Genomic DNA, 13,984 nt, shown 5'->3' with positions numbered 1-13,984 from the left:
AACTACGGTAACGAGAAGGCAGGGAGAATATGTTTTAAAAATGTGGATTTTCAACTACAGACAAACTTGAGACACTTGGAGTTTCTGCAAGCCATTAAGCTAGCTAAACCTTGCTCACATTCTTCCTGAAAAACATAAGACACTGCATTTCTACAACCTCCTTCTGTTCTCAGTTGTGAGCACAGAGATTACCATATTCCAAAAAAATGTCTCCAGATCTCAAGTTTACCTTGAGGCTCGAGACACAGCAAGGACCAATGTTAGATTTTCCAACAGCTTCATGGGCAATTTGAAAGGGCAAGAAAAAGCTACTGACTGACAAGAGCTCCTGAACACTCATGTTACCTATCTGCCTCTATCTAAGAGACACCACTGCACCTTTAGTTAATACCACTTTCACATCCAGGATTCCTGGAGCTAGCAGTTTCATCCATAACTGCCCAAGGAGCAACAAGGTCAAGCCTGACACGTAGTACTTGGGGTCATTAAATATCTTGGGGATTTTTCCACACACTAGATCTTCTCTGCTGAAGAATGTTACATGAGCTAATGATAGCCTTTTCCAGCAGGTAACCCAAAGGTTAGCTTCAAAAAGCAAGCAATGTTTCGCAAACCGCATTTGTCATCTTTCATACCATGGTATGCACCCTGATGGAAGTTCTGCAACACACCCATCCTCAGAAGAACATGTAATTAAATACAATAGTTGTGTCTCCATCTACGGCATGGACATTTGTTACATTGTCCAACTTTAATGTAAGTATGAAGTCATTGAACCCTCCAGAGGTTTGAGGAGCAGACCGTTTAGTACCAGCTTAATTCAAATCAAGAGGCAATGACTCAACATTTAAAGTATTTTAGAAGAACCTCTTAGAGAAAAAAAAAAGAAAAAAAATCAATGGAGAAAGAGGGAATCGTTGAGCGGACACTGTAAGTGATAGCTGGACTCCTCAGCCAGGAAAATGAAGCTCTTATTCAAGGAATGCTACATTTGGCTCAAGAAGCCCAAAAATTTAACATCCGAGCCTCCAACCCCAATTCAGAAAGCTGTTTGTCTCCACTGTGCTAGACTATTGCTGAAGCTCCAACAAAGGCCTGAAGCACCATTGCTGCCCTCGCGTGCGAATGCATCCCGGTGTCAGGGTCTGAAAGCTCCCTGCCAGGTGCAATAGCCGAACGCATTTATGATAAGGTCTGTCTCAGTTCTGCACACTAAGATGTAGTGAAATCTAGAGGTCAAATAAAACTTTTAACACAAAATTAATCATTGCTGTTCCCCAGTGGCATTCAAGGTGGAAGACTGAAATGAACGCATGGACTGACTTTATACCAGGTCCTGAGGAACACACCTTACACAGAGGGATTGCAGGCAGCTTCAGGGTCATTTTTCCATTTTGGCTTTGAATTCCACAGAGCCCGTCACAAAAGACCCTCTGCAGAAGCAAAGCAAGCTCCAGCTTACCCTACCCAGGGCTCCTCTGTTAACAATGGCATTCAAATTAAATACACAAATGAGCACATTTATCATGCAGGAATCCAGTACTCCCAAAAGACTGGTGCTAAAAAAAATAAATAAATAAAATAAAAAAAAAAAGACACCCACAACCAAAAAAAACCCTACACATGCTCTGCTCCTCTAAACAAAAGGGGGGTGGAGATACCCCGGCGGGGACGGGGAGCGGCACCCCTCAGCGCAGCCCGGGCATTTTCAAGGACAGAGGCAGCCCAAGGAGCCGCAGAAGCCGCACCGCCCCCGGGCGCCGAGGGCTGATGCTCGCCGCCGTGCCGCGGCGGGAGCCCCCTCACAGGCCCGCAGGCCCCGCCGCCGCCCCGAAGGACAAAGGAGGCTGCCGGGGCCGCCGGGCCCGAGAGCGGCCCCCTCCCCGGCGCGGCCCGGCCCCAGACCCGCGCCCCCCACCCAGCCGCCGCCCCGCCCGCCCGGAGGCTGCGGGAAAAGCAGAAAATGGCCACCTTCCCCTCAGCGATGCAGCCGGGAGCAGCGGCGATGCAGCGGAGGGGGGGGGGGGGGGGGGCGAGCGGGAGGGGGATGCGGCGGCGCGGGCGGGCGGGACGGGCGGCGCGGCCCACACAAGGGGTCTTTGTGTGCCGGGCCCGCCGCCCCCGCCCCACCCCCTCCGCGGGCGGGCCCGCCCGTGCGCCCCCAACGAACCCCCCCGCCACGGCCCAGCCCGCCGCGGGGAGACGGGACCGCTGGGCCGGGCCCCGCCGCCTCACCTGTGTAGCGCCCGGCCGCCGCCGTGCCCCGGAGCTCGCACCGCCCGCCCGGCTCCTCAGCACTCGTGCCGCTCCGCCCCCCGCCCGCCGCGCTCCTTTAGCGCCACACCGAGCCCTCCGCCCCCCGCTCGCCGCCGCCGCTGCAGGCCCCGCCCCCGCCGCCGCCGACCGCCGACGGCCCATTGGGCGACGGCCACGTCCGTCTTCCGCTGCGCGCTGTCCCATTGGCGCGCGACGCGGCCGCTCTCCAGCCACGGCCATAGCAACCTCCACACGCTACCCTCCAAACCCAGCCTCCCCGCTTCGCCCCGCCTCCCCAGCGCTCATTGGTGGGATGGTCCCGCCCGTCGTCCCACAGCCCTTCTTTCATTGGGGGTTCGCCACGCCTGTCGGGGCGGGCCCCGCCCCGCGCTGCAGCACGCCTGGCGCGGGGCGCGGCGCGTCCTCGGCGCTGCAGCGGGTGGTGCGCGCGGTGCTGCAGCGCGGGGCGGGCGCGCGCTTCCCCCTCACCCACCCGCGCTCCCACCCACACTCCGCGGCGTCCCGGCGTTTTGCGTCAATAAAGGGTTTTTAAGGTCCGGGCAGCCAGGCCGGCTTCCACTGAGAGGAGAGATAACGGGGGAGGCCGGTCGGCGGGGCGCTGGAGGAGGGCAGTGCCCTCCCACCAGGCCCCGGCGCGCTGCGGGCGCGGGTCGCCTCACGCTCACCTCAGCAGCGCCGGCGGAGGCGGCCCGCGCTGGTTTCCAGGCCCAGGCCGGGATGGCAGTCCAGCAGAAAAGCACCTGGACCCGATTTCCAAACTTTTAAGCTCTAGGAACTCTGCCGCAGCCCTCAGTAATTGCTCCCGGGGCTAATTACCCTGACTATTAAAACACTCAACCCTTACTGCATGTCTGACGCAGGCTCCCAGCCCCTGGATCTGGCCCAGCTTCCCCGCGCTGGCTCTGCAGCCCCCCCAGCGCGTGTTCCCATGTGTGGTTTTTTTCCCCTTCCTTAAACATAATCCCGAGGCTTTTTGGAGCTCTCACCCATTTGCCATAAACTTTCTGTAATAGGGTGGGCAGGTGGGAGACAGCAGCATGGGGAAGGCCATTTGCAATGTCTCTGAGAGTCTCGTGGGCTCACACAGAAACCCGGTGCCAGGTGGGTTTGGGGGATTTCAAGATGGAGAGCTTCAACGGCGTGATGGCCTTCCCTGGTTTTTTGTTTTGGTTTGGTTTTTTTCAAAATCTTTCCCGTGTTTCGCTTGCTGGGTTGGAGCTTCTCAGGGATCGCACATGGTGTGCTCAGCCTCTGGGGAATGGGCACAACCTCTTGCCACAACCATGGCTCCCTCCAGCCCTGCGTGCCAGCAGGTAGCTAAAAGCATCAACGGTTCCCCTCACAGGAGTTGCGGGTTTCGTTTCCCCACCCAGACGAAATGCCAGTGGCTCAGGAATTAGCTATTTTGGTGGGAGGAATTTGTGTCAGATCCTTCTGAACAAGACCACGAGGGAGGTGAGGAGCAGGGAGAGGCAGCAGGAAGGAGCATCAAGCCTGGCACAGGGCAAAGCAGCAGCGGGGGATCCCGGGAAGGACAGGGGGTGTCAGGCAGTGCCTGGGGCCAGGAGTAATGATGTCTCCCATTCCTCCTGTGCTTAGGAAGCGGGATTTTCTATGGTCTACCTGCACAAACGGAAGTGTTTCAAAGCAGTGCCTGCCATTTCAATACAGCTTAGCCTTTTTGGACAGGTTGCTTGGTTCAAAAAAGGAGACAATAAAGCAAACCGTGGAGAGCTAGGCTCCTGGCACAGAACTGGGAATCATTCGGTCATCTCTGCTCATCTCTGCACACAAATCAGTTCATGCGCAACTCCTGGCACTTGAATTTATATGAAAGTCTCCCTCTTAATTACCATTTCAGTGGGAGGTCTCGTACATCCTGTTTCACCAAAAATAAGGGTGTTGACTCGCAAACGCAGGTAGATGAAAGCCGAAAGGCTGAACTGGTTACTCCCCAGCTGTTTTTTGCTTTGCAAGGCCTGCCACTCCCGGGGCCGGGGCGGCTGAGCTGCACAGCGAGCCGCCCCGAGCAGCCGTAGGCAGCAGAGCAAGGCCAACACCACGCAGCCTTTGGGTTGCTTAAATACAGGCATCCAGTGTGCCACATCTCCCGGGGTTTACAGTTTTGCCTTCTCAGCCATCAGGTCTCCACGAGATAATCAGCTGGCATTCGCCAGGGCTTTACAGCGGAGCAGCCTGATGAGTATTTGCTGCCTTTGGAAAAACCATGCACGCAAGGAGTGCATCATGCACTGGTTACAGTCACCCCTGGGGGCAGCTGAGGCCTCGGGATGGTGCAGCATCCACACCTCGACACCCTCACGCTCCAGGTCAGCACCTCCATATCATACTGCTTCAGGCTTCAGTCACAAAACTTCTATTTTTAGGCATACAGCATCTTTTACAAGAAAAATATAAATATCACACAGAAAACATTATTCTAGAGACAGGCTGTTGGAAGAGTTTTGTTTCTTTCAGGAAATTATTTCCATGGAAAATCTTTGAGCACCCTGTAGAGGCCACATGAAGCGTGTCAGAGTTATAGCATTGAGTTATTATTTTTATCACATAATGATTTTTATCCAGGCCAGTGTTAGGAAGGAATTCCCCAAATCTACTCAACATCTTTAACCCATACAGGGAAAGATGATGTTTTCATCTTCCCCGGGAGACTGAAAAGAGCAGAAAGAAACATCTTTCATAAAATACTTGTATTTGAAATAGAAACTCAGCTGTTCCCTAATCCTAAAATTGCTTCTCTACCTTTAAGCAGACGTCTAATGATACCGCTGCTACTAGGGCATGCATGTGCTTAAGGCAAAGCATGTCCCCATGGGTGTTTCCAGAGCTGGAACCTGAGCAGGTAAATAAGACAGTGCTTGAGATTTTTAAAACAATGTGGAGGATTTAGGAGAAAAAGGCTCCATTCCTTTCTAATGTAGAGGTCTTAGGACTGGTGACCTGTATTGGAAAGCTGGTTTCCATACTGGGTGATATACACCTACACCGCCAGTCTGCTTTGGACATTGCTGGGCAGAATGAACTTCTACAAGGGGAAGACACACAATCGACATCCAGCAGCTGTTTGTTCTGTCACATGTCCCTACCAGCATCCACAAACAAGCCAAATGATCCTCATTTCTTGATTATTTGACACGTTTGCTTCCTGCAGAGACTGGCGTCCTCCCTCTCTGCCCTGCTTTCTGACTGCAGCAGGTTTTGGGCACATCTCCAAGACTTACAGACCCAGGTCCGGCCTCCCCCAGGAGCCTCATGTCTCTGCAAAGCAGGACATCTTAGCATCTTTCTGGGGCGATTTTTTTCTCCGTAACTTCAAGTACTGAACAATACTGAGCCATTCAATTTAGAATTCAATATTTCAGTGTTGGAGTTGCATATGCACAGATATCGTTTGTGCTTGGGGGTGACAAGGGGACACATGAATGAAATCATGCGTATTCAGTTTCCAGGTTCCCTGAACTGCTGCGACTTCGAGTAGCCACGGTACCTTCCCTGCCCTCATGCACCCTGCAAAGGGAAGAAACATTGTTACACCCGCTTGCCATGTCAGAGTTGAGATCATGTTTGATGTATAATGTGCTTTGACACCTTCAGAAGGAAGGTTCGAGGAAAAAGCAGAAATGCTCATGTGAAAACTGACTGCTTTGTTGCATGGGATCAAAACACAGAGAAGTGTAGGAATAAAAGAAAAATTATTTCACAATAAAATTACTTTATAGTAAACATTTCTATGGGAGAAGCTTGAAAGGAATTGGAAATTCAAGCCTCATCCTTAATGCTTGAGTTTCAAAGCTTTCCGAGATGTAATAAATTACAGTAAGATGAGGTTACACTTATTTCTTGAAGCATGCTGTCCCCTAGGACCGCGCTGTTTATTTTATCTCATATGTCAATAGGAAACGTTTTGAAACGGGGTGTTCTCCAGGGCACCGTGCAGGAATCGGCACCAAATATGAGCTTCATTGTCTCACCCATCATATATTTTAGTCCTGGATAGTTTAAAAAGCTAGCTAAATCAGGAATGGAAAGTTTGCTTCTTACTCACAAAAGGGGATTGCACAATAGTTGGTAGGACAAGCTGCTGTGAACCTGATGTCAGATCAGCAAAAATAGCCACCTCTGCAGCAAATGATTCAAGATCTAAGCAGCAGAGCGAAAGATTTGTGTTCCCCGTGAGCAAGCCTCTGACACCCATGTGGCCGTTTTCTAACAGGTTGTGCTGGAAGCCAGGACACTTCGTAGAACATCTCGAGCCTCCTCAAACATGAAGGGCTGAAGCGGAAGACCTGGGATGAGATCCATCTTGGATCATCTTGCTGCAATCATGCTAGGAGTGACACCTAGACACGCACGGGGGACCTGTGCTCACCCACTCCGTGTTTTCTCTCTTCCTTCCCCTTTCCTGCATCCGTCATGCTGGGAAGGAGCAGAGGCTGGGAAGGTAAAGCAGGATTTTTGCAACCATGCCTTCCACCCTCCACACAAGGGTTTGGCATGTGTTTCTTTTCCCTCAGGGGAATGGAGGGCTCATTCACAAGTCTGCTTAAAAACAGCCAGAAATCTGAACCTCCCTTTTCCCCTCGAAGCAGGAACTTGTCTGGGAGATCTGTCCTCCCCCGCCTCACTCACCACACCCTGAGATCGGAAATTGTCCCTGGGAAAACCACGTGCGGCAGGTTTGGGGAGGTGCCCTTTTCCTTCTGTCTAGCTGAGAGTTTGCAATTCCCTAGGTCAGATTCTCATCCCAGTTACACCAGTTCACATTGCAGAAGTACTTCTCATTTGCAGTGCTCCTTTTAAGGGAAAAGGGTGTAGCCATTACATAGTAGAAAGGCCAGAAGAGAAAATTCTTAGGCATTGTAGGATCAGAGGGTAGTTCAAGCTGGAATGGACCACAGAAGATCATCTAGTTCAACCTAGCTAGAATTTTGTAGACTTAAAAAAAAATTGAGAAAACAGCCGAGGTTTCCCATGAAGCCACTTGCAAAGGGCACATTTCCCTGGGGTTCTTTGCCTTGTCCAGAACCAACCTTTACTCAGCACAACTGCAAGATTAGGTGCTTGGATGCCAGCACGATGAGCACGTCATGCATGCCTCTCTGGATGTGAAAGATTCCCCTCCTCACATTTTGGATGTGAGGTTTATTTGTAGCCTGCTCTCTCATGCCACATCTCCATTTGCTCTAGGCAGGACAGTCCTGGTACAGCTCCCACCTTCCTACCCTGGCTGGAAACTATTTATCCCTTCACTTTCCTTCCCCCATCCCTCTGCCCATGCTGCCAGAGCTCACAGAATGTTTTCTGATTTGAACTAAATGCCCCATTTATAGCTGGGCAAACCCAGCAGGGTGGGTTTTTTTGAGATTTGTTGTATACAAATACACAAGTGATGCTAAGGAATGCAAGTTCCCTGCCTGGTCCAGGGTTTGGGCTGGCTGTGTGCTGGAGGGGCTGGGCAGAAGTTGAGGAGCTGCCTCTGAAAGAGATGACTGCACCACAGCTGCAGGGTGGGATTGCTGAGCTCTCGTCATGGCTGGGGAGCAAGCAGGGGGCTTTCTCATAGCCTTGCAGTGGCCCTTGGCTGGGCTGAAGGGATCAAATCCTTCCTCTTGGACCAAAATCTCCATCTGAGACCAATCGCTCCTTTCTGGCAGAGATTTAACTAAACCCATCCATTTTTTTACCCAATTAAAGGATCAGCAAAAAAGAAACAGTACCGAAAAAGTTCCCATCGGGGTGTATCCAGCACCCTCGGCAGAAGCCCTGGCCATGCCCGTTGGACAAGGAACAAAGGCACAGCAGAGCTGGCTGTTCTCTGCAGGCTGGGGGCCATGCCAGGGTGGGTGGGATGCTGAGAACTGAGGGGATGCTTGGGCCAGGGCTGCCCTAGGTGTCCCACAGGCCATGCTGCTGGAACAGGATGGGATCTGTGCTGAAAAGCAGGCCTGTCCTTGCACATCCCAGCTCCACACGCCTGCCTCCCACCTGCCCTCAGGTGCTCTTTGAACATCCTTGTGTACCAAGGAGGAGAAAAACCCTTCAGGGTCTACTCAGAGGAGTAAATCACCAAAAGCTGAGCTGAGAATGGCATCTGACAGACCACAGAGGAGAAACCTTCCAGCAAGAGCGGAGATCAGATGGCTGCTGGGCTGCCTTAGGAGCCTAGGGCTCATTTTTCAAGACAAATAATGCATGCAAGATGTCTCCCTGCCTTGCAAGAAGGTGTGAGCTCCTCAAGGTCCACCTGAGGAAGGCATGGACATACCCAAGTGCACCGGCAGGTCCCACCAGACTGCCAGCAGTCTCCAGGGCTAGCAACAACTTTGTCTTCTTCAGACCTGACCCTGAGAGCTTGTGTCTGCTTAGAAAACCACACAAAAGCATTCCCAAGCCCTACCTCGTGTTTGGACATGGGGCACAGGCACTGCCAGCTCTCCTAACCCTGTAAAACCCTCTCATAGTTCAGAAGTGCACATTTGTGGGGCCAGGCTGCAGCACTCTGACCATCTCCAGTCTCCTGCAAGTGGCAAGCAATGGCATGAAGAGTTTGCCCCAGCGATTTTGGTGTACCAGGGATTTTCCCAGCTTCAGTTGGAGCTTTCAGTTAGACTCTGTGCAGTCTTTAATTGGAGGTGATTTACGGCATTTTTATTGCTGCAGACAGCCAGCAGTTGGCACAGCAGGCAGCTTTAATATTACTTTTGCATTTTGTTATTGAATCACCAGCTTGGAAGGCAATTGCAGGGCTTTTTATAGCTGCTGCCTGCTCATGAGCAGCCTGGCACTACAATTCCTCTCTGGTCTTTGAATAAATAACTCTCACCACCTGGTGGGATGCTGTCCGGTTATCCATCAGCAGACCCAAACTGGGGCACGAGTGTGTCTGAGCCCACCTGGGCTGGAGCTGCTTGTCCCAGTTGGTGGCTCCAGCAGCATGGCCACTTTTCAGCCACAGCTCTGGGGCTCATCAGTGGCTTTACTGTCCCGTAAGGCTGGCCTTCAGGTTTTTGCCTGGAGATTTTCGCCAGGGATGTGCAAGTGCTTCTCCCAGGGTGCAGCTTCTGCTGTGGAACAGGAGATAAAAGTCCAGGCTGGACCTGCTGCCTGCCTTGGGCACATCGCAGTCACTCCCTGACTCAGGACAGCTCAGAGGCTGGGGCAGAGGAGCGTGTCCCAGCCGCTCTCACCCTCCTGTGTCCAGCAGACTGTGACAGACCCAGTGGCTGTAGGATATGTCATCTGGTGCAGCTTGCCCTTTCTGTGCTGATACTGCACTTCTTGGTCTCATAGGCGTGAAGAATGTCTGTCCTGGTCCAGTTCACCTCTAGGCAAGAGACATGATAGCATGCCTAAAAGGGAAGAGGGTGGTCTCCTCCCATTACCAATTACCGTACGCAGTTTGTTTTATTGCATTACATTCAAAGGAGCCAGTTGGCCTTTACAAGCCTCCTCCATGGTGATTTATCTTTGACGTGAAAGCCGGAGTGTCAGGGCTTGTGGACACCAGCTTCCTGACACCACTTAAGGGCCAACGGGAGAAACCCTCTCTCCTAGAAACCCAGCAGCTGAGTCCAGTGCATACAGGCTGAGAGATAAATTATTCTCGGGGGATGTTCCTGCAAGGGGAAGCAGTCAGTGATCCTCCTATCACATCCATATCGCAGCATGCTGGCTCTGTCAGGGTATGCTGCGCAGGGAGTTCCCGTCACAGCCCTGGCAGCCGGGCTTGCCCTGGGATGTTAGCCCACAGCCACCATCTAATTCAATTTAATTCAATCCAATTTAATGATTGACTGAACCCTGCTGGTTTAATTAGCAGGCCAATACTCAGCTATCAGCTGGTCGTTTAGTTTGTAACTCATGTGCCAACCACCTTCCCTGGGCTGGGGAGGAGGGACCGTGGTGGACAGGGGATCGAACTCTGCTCAATTCCAGCCAACACACTCCCTCGGGCGGGTGAGGATGAGCAGGGTCAGGAGCAGTTAACCCCTGGCACAGCCCTGGCACATTAGTGAGGCGGAGCCCAGCTCCACTGTCAGATGGGCACCAGCGCTTCACTTGATGCCAAAGGGCAAATGAGCCTGCATGGGCCTATTCAGGTCAGGGTGCTCCCCCCTTTGTGGCACCGGTGCTGGCCTGAGCACTGGGATCCCACCAGCAGAGTCTAGTCCCCTCCAGACACTGTGCTGTGCTGGTGTACCTTGTCCCCAAGTCACAGCCCCCAAGGGATGACAGGGCAGAGTAATGGCATGGGGAAGGTGTCCCCAGCTGGCAGATGGGGACCTGAAGCAGTGTGCCTGGGCGGGGTGGGGAAGCTTCAGCCTCCCGTACACACTGGGAGCCATTCTCAAGGAGTGCGTGTTGGTCCCTGGTCTCTCCGTGTCCCCGACACAGGCTGCACCCATGCCTAGGTGGGAAATGGGAATGTTGCCTGTGTGGGACTGGAGCGATGGCCCCATCACCGAGCATCGTAGTGGCGATGCTTGGTAGAGCCTTAGGATGAAAATTAAGGTGATTTGCAAATGATTCAATGATTTTGTTTTTAATTGGACTTGTGCCTTTTCTCATCTCTTTAAGATGGATGAGATTGGTCTGAGCATCTAAAAAGGCTGTTTGTAAAACAAACAAACAGGCTATTAATTATCCTGGATGTTAACCTTGGTTGTCTTTGACTTTGCTGGAAGGCACCTTAGGAAAGTCTGCTCTTGCTGAAAGACGAACCCTGTTGGGTTCAAGTTAACCAGGTGCAGCTCCTGGTGCAGGTATTTGCATATCAGCATAGGAGCGGTTGCAACCACCTTCACTTAACCATCCTCAGCCTGATTGAAGAGAGTCCACATAGCCTGCCTGTATCAGTTTAATGAACCTATCTAGCAAATGAATTTAAGGCAATCTGGAGATGAAGCCACTGCAACCTTCCCCACCTCTGCTGAAGGATCTTGGTGCTGAATATTTAACAGAGACTTCCTTCCTCCACATGTATTTACACCCTGGGGTTCAAAGAGGCTGAAATGAATGTCTTTTTAAGTAACTCAAATTTTTGTTATTAGTTTATTTATTTATTATTTCTTCTAACTTTATATGTGTGTTGTTATTCAGTCACCAGCAGATCTCAGCACTGGGTGGATACTAAACCTGAATCTGGGAAAAATAAAATACCCCCTTTTTTTTTATTGTTTTCTACTTGAACAATCTCTGCAGGTGCTGCTGTGCCTCTAGGGCAGAGAGTCGAGGGATTTTTCAATGTAAAATCGTGTGAAAATAAGCACAGAAGGGGAGTGCTCGTACAGGGACTGTGTTTAAACAGTGCTGAGAAATGATGGTTTTGCATGGTACAAGGAACACCAAAGGAGATGGAACAGCACAGAAGAGACAAACAGAACTTCAGGTTGAAGGAAGTCCCCTAGTTTGAGCTCTGCAGCAGGGAAATGAGGTGTCACCAGCAACAAACACCAGGGCCACTGCACGCAGGGGACACAGCTCTGGTGCACTAGCTGGGGGACTGGAGCTATGCTGGGGGAAGCAAAGCCTCTATTTCAGGGTGTGTAAAGCCCTCATCAACCCCAGCTTGAGCATTCATGGGATAACCATGTCATTAGCACATCAGTGCAAATACCAGAGCCATTTTCAACAGCGGCAACCCATGCTGCAGGGGATGGGGCTATCGATTTGCAGCAAGAGATGCAGCCAGTGGGGGGTTTTAATATACACATCCTTGTCAGGAATTTTATTTTTCCATAGGGCTCTTTCCCCTCCATCCTCCCATTTCAATTTAAATTTTCTGTCAGAGTCCCAAAAGAGGCCAGCCTTCACCCCCAGCTGAATGTATGCGAGACCTGTAATGAGTTAGGGCTGAATTCCTGCCAGCCCTTCTGGTAACGTTTAGAGAGGACGCTGGCAGCTGTCCAAACCCTGAGCGCTGTGGAGGAAAGAAAGGCAGTGCTCGACGGGAGTTAAGATATTGCAGGATGTCTGGGAGACGAACCCATTCAGGGTAATATTGCAACCCGCAGTAGCAAGGTAATCCATAAAAAAAGGCTGATGAGCTCTTTCATAGCTGAAGGACCCCTTGAAGCCTAGGAGGCAGAATGCAATTTATTTGTTTTGAATACTTAAAGATGTGCTTTCTTGAAGGCATCTGGTGGAGGGACAGATTTCAAATCTTCCTGTGTACTTCTTTTGGTTTTGGGTTGGTTTTTTTTTTTTGAGTGGAGAAACAACCCTTTTCTGGAAAGCCTGGTGTAGCCACAAACTGGCTGCGGTTGGGCAGGTCCAGTTCAGCAGAAGATGGTTTCATAGCTCCATGTTCCTAACCCCAGATTTCCAAAGGAGGCAGCTAAAAGTGCCTGAGTTCCCACTTGTCCCCCTGCCTTGAAATCAGGGCTCCCAGGCTCAGCACCGCGGGGACTGGGATGCGCTGGCAGTGATGAGGCTCTGGGAGATGGGGCATGAAGAAGCCCCACGGACCCTCAGGGCACACTGCGGCTGCAAGAGCAGGCTGCAACTGCATCTCTCCACAGCACTGCCACTCTGGGAGAAATCCTGGTTCATTTGGTGAGGGCTCAGCCCTCCGTTAGAGCCCATGGCCAGGCCACCACCACGGTCACAATATCTGAAGCAGCACAGGCTTGTGTGGCTTCTGTAGCTGCTTGCTTGCCTTGTTCTCCCCTGCCTGTGCCTTCCTGAAGGCGTTTTTCTCTGCCTGCCCATGTGCTCACAGCATGCCCAGTGCGGGAGGGTGGTGGTGGGGGGGGGGGTGGTGAGGGCAATATAGCGGCACAGTTCACCATTCCACATCTCTGTGCAACAACGAGAAAAGCTTTCCCTAGCTCAAGGATAACTGCAGGTTATCCCTCATCTAACAAAGGGTTTGCGCATCTCTCCTTCTCTCCTTAAGCAGGGGAGCATGTACTCCCCCTTTTTTTGTGCCACATCAAAAGCGCCTGCTCTGCTCTGCTCCCCAGACCAGGCATCTCCTCCTGCCAGGCAGTGGTGACCCCAGGAAGCCCATTCAGCAGCACCTGGGTGCCCATGAGCTACCTCAGTGTCTCACACCTCCTCCCCCAGCCTCTCCTCCCAGGAATGCTGCAAATGCAAAAGCTGACAGCTGCCCAAACCAGCTTTTACCCTTATATAGTATCTGCTTACACTCTTCTCTCCCCAAAGCCAGAAAGCCCGGTTGGAAAAGCCTGATGACAGTGTGGGAAGATAAAGGGCCACTGCCAGAGCGGGGATAGATATTTGTCATTTTCCATCACTTTGTAAGAGCAGGCATCAAGGATCACAGGCGACCTGCAATTAAACCGGATTCCAATCTGATTAACTGCAGTGCTGCTGACTTAACCCTTTTGCGCCCACCCACTCACCGAGCCAGCATAGTGCCACCAGCACTGGAGGGGTTAACGCTTATACATCCAGGGAGCAAACTGTCAACTGTCACCAGGGATTAACTGCAAATCTGAAGACGTTGCGGGGTGCTCCACTGGTAGCAATGACTGGATGCAAACAGCAGGTGACAGCTGGAAGCAGGGAGGTGTCCTTGAGCGAAGCCCCTGTGCAGGCACGCTGCTGGCTGGCACTTGCCCACTGGCCTTGGGGAGCTGCTGTCCCAAGAGGGCTCCTGTCGCACCTTTTGTCTAGACTGAGCCCTTCACTTGAGGCATCACTGCTGGGGGTACTCATGGTA

The 13,984-nt window shown here is 51.9% G+C and overlaps 2 protein-coding genes across 4 annotated transcripts in view; one reads left to right on the top strand and one right to left on the bottom strand.

The window, feature by feature from the left end:
• Positions 1–2,670, bottom strand: part of MYH10 (myosin heavy chain 10) — a 100,607-nt gene extending 97,937 nt beyond the window's left edge. Inside the window, exon 1 of one of the 3 annotated variants that reach the window (XM_080367433.1) lies at positions 2,236–2,670. The gene's annotated coding sequence lies outside the window, so the exon portion shown is untranslated. Of the gene's footprint in view, positions 1–1,349; positions 2,146–2,235 lie in introns of those variants that run through there. The other 2 variants (XM_080367435.1, XM_080367434.1) reach the window with 2 other exon arrangements.
• The window catches only part of CCDC42 (coiled-coil domain containing 42), a 176,405-nt gene that overhangs the window by 112,182 nt on the left and 50,239 nt on the right, over positions 1–13,984 (top strand). The window lies entirely within an intron of this gene.

The sequence above is a fragment of the Falco punctatus genome, assembly GCF_963210335.1.
Source record: "Falco punctatus genome assembly, chromosome: 1".
Lineage (NCBI taxonomy): Eukaryota > Metazoa > Chordata > Aves > Falconiformes > Falconidae > Falco > Falco punctatus.
The sequence above is the reverse complement of the archived record's forward strand: the minus strand, read 5'-3'. Positions and strand labels throughout refer to the sequence as shown.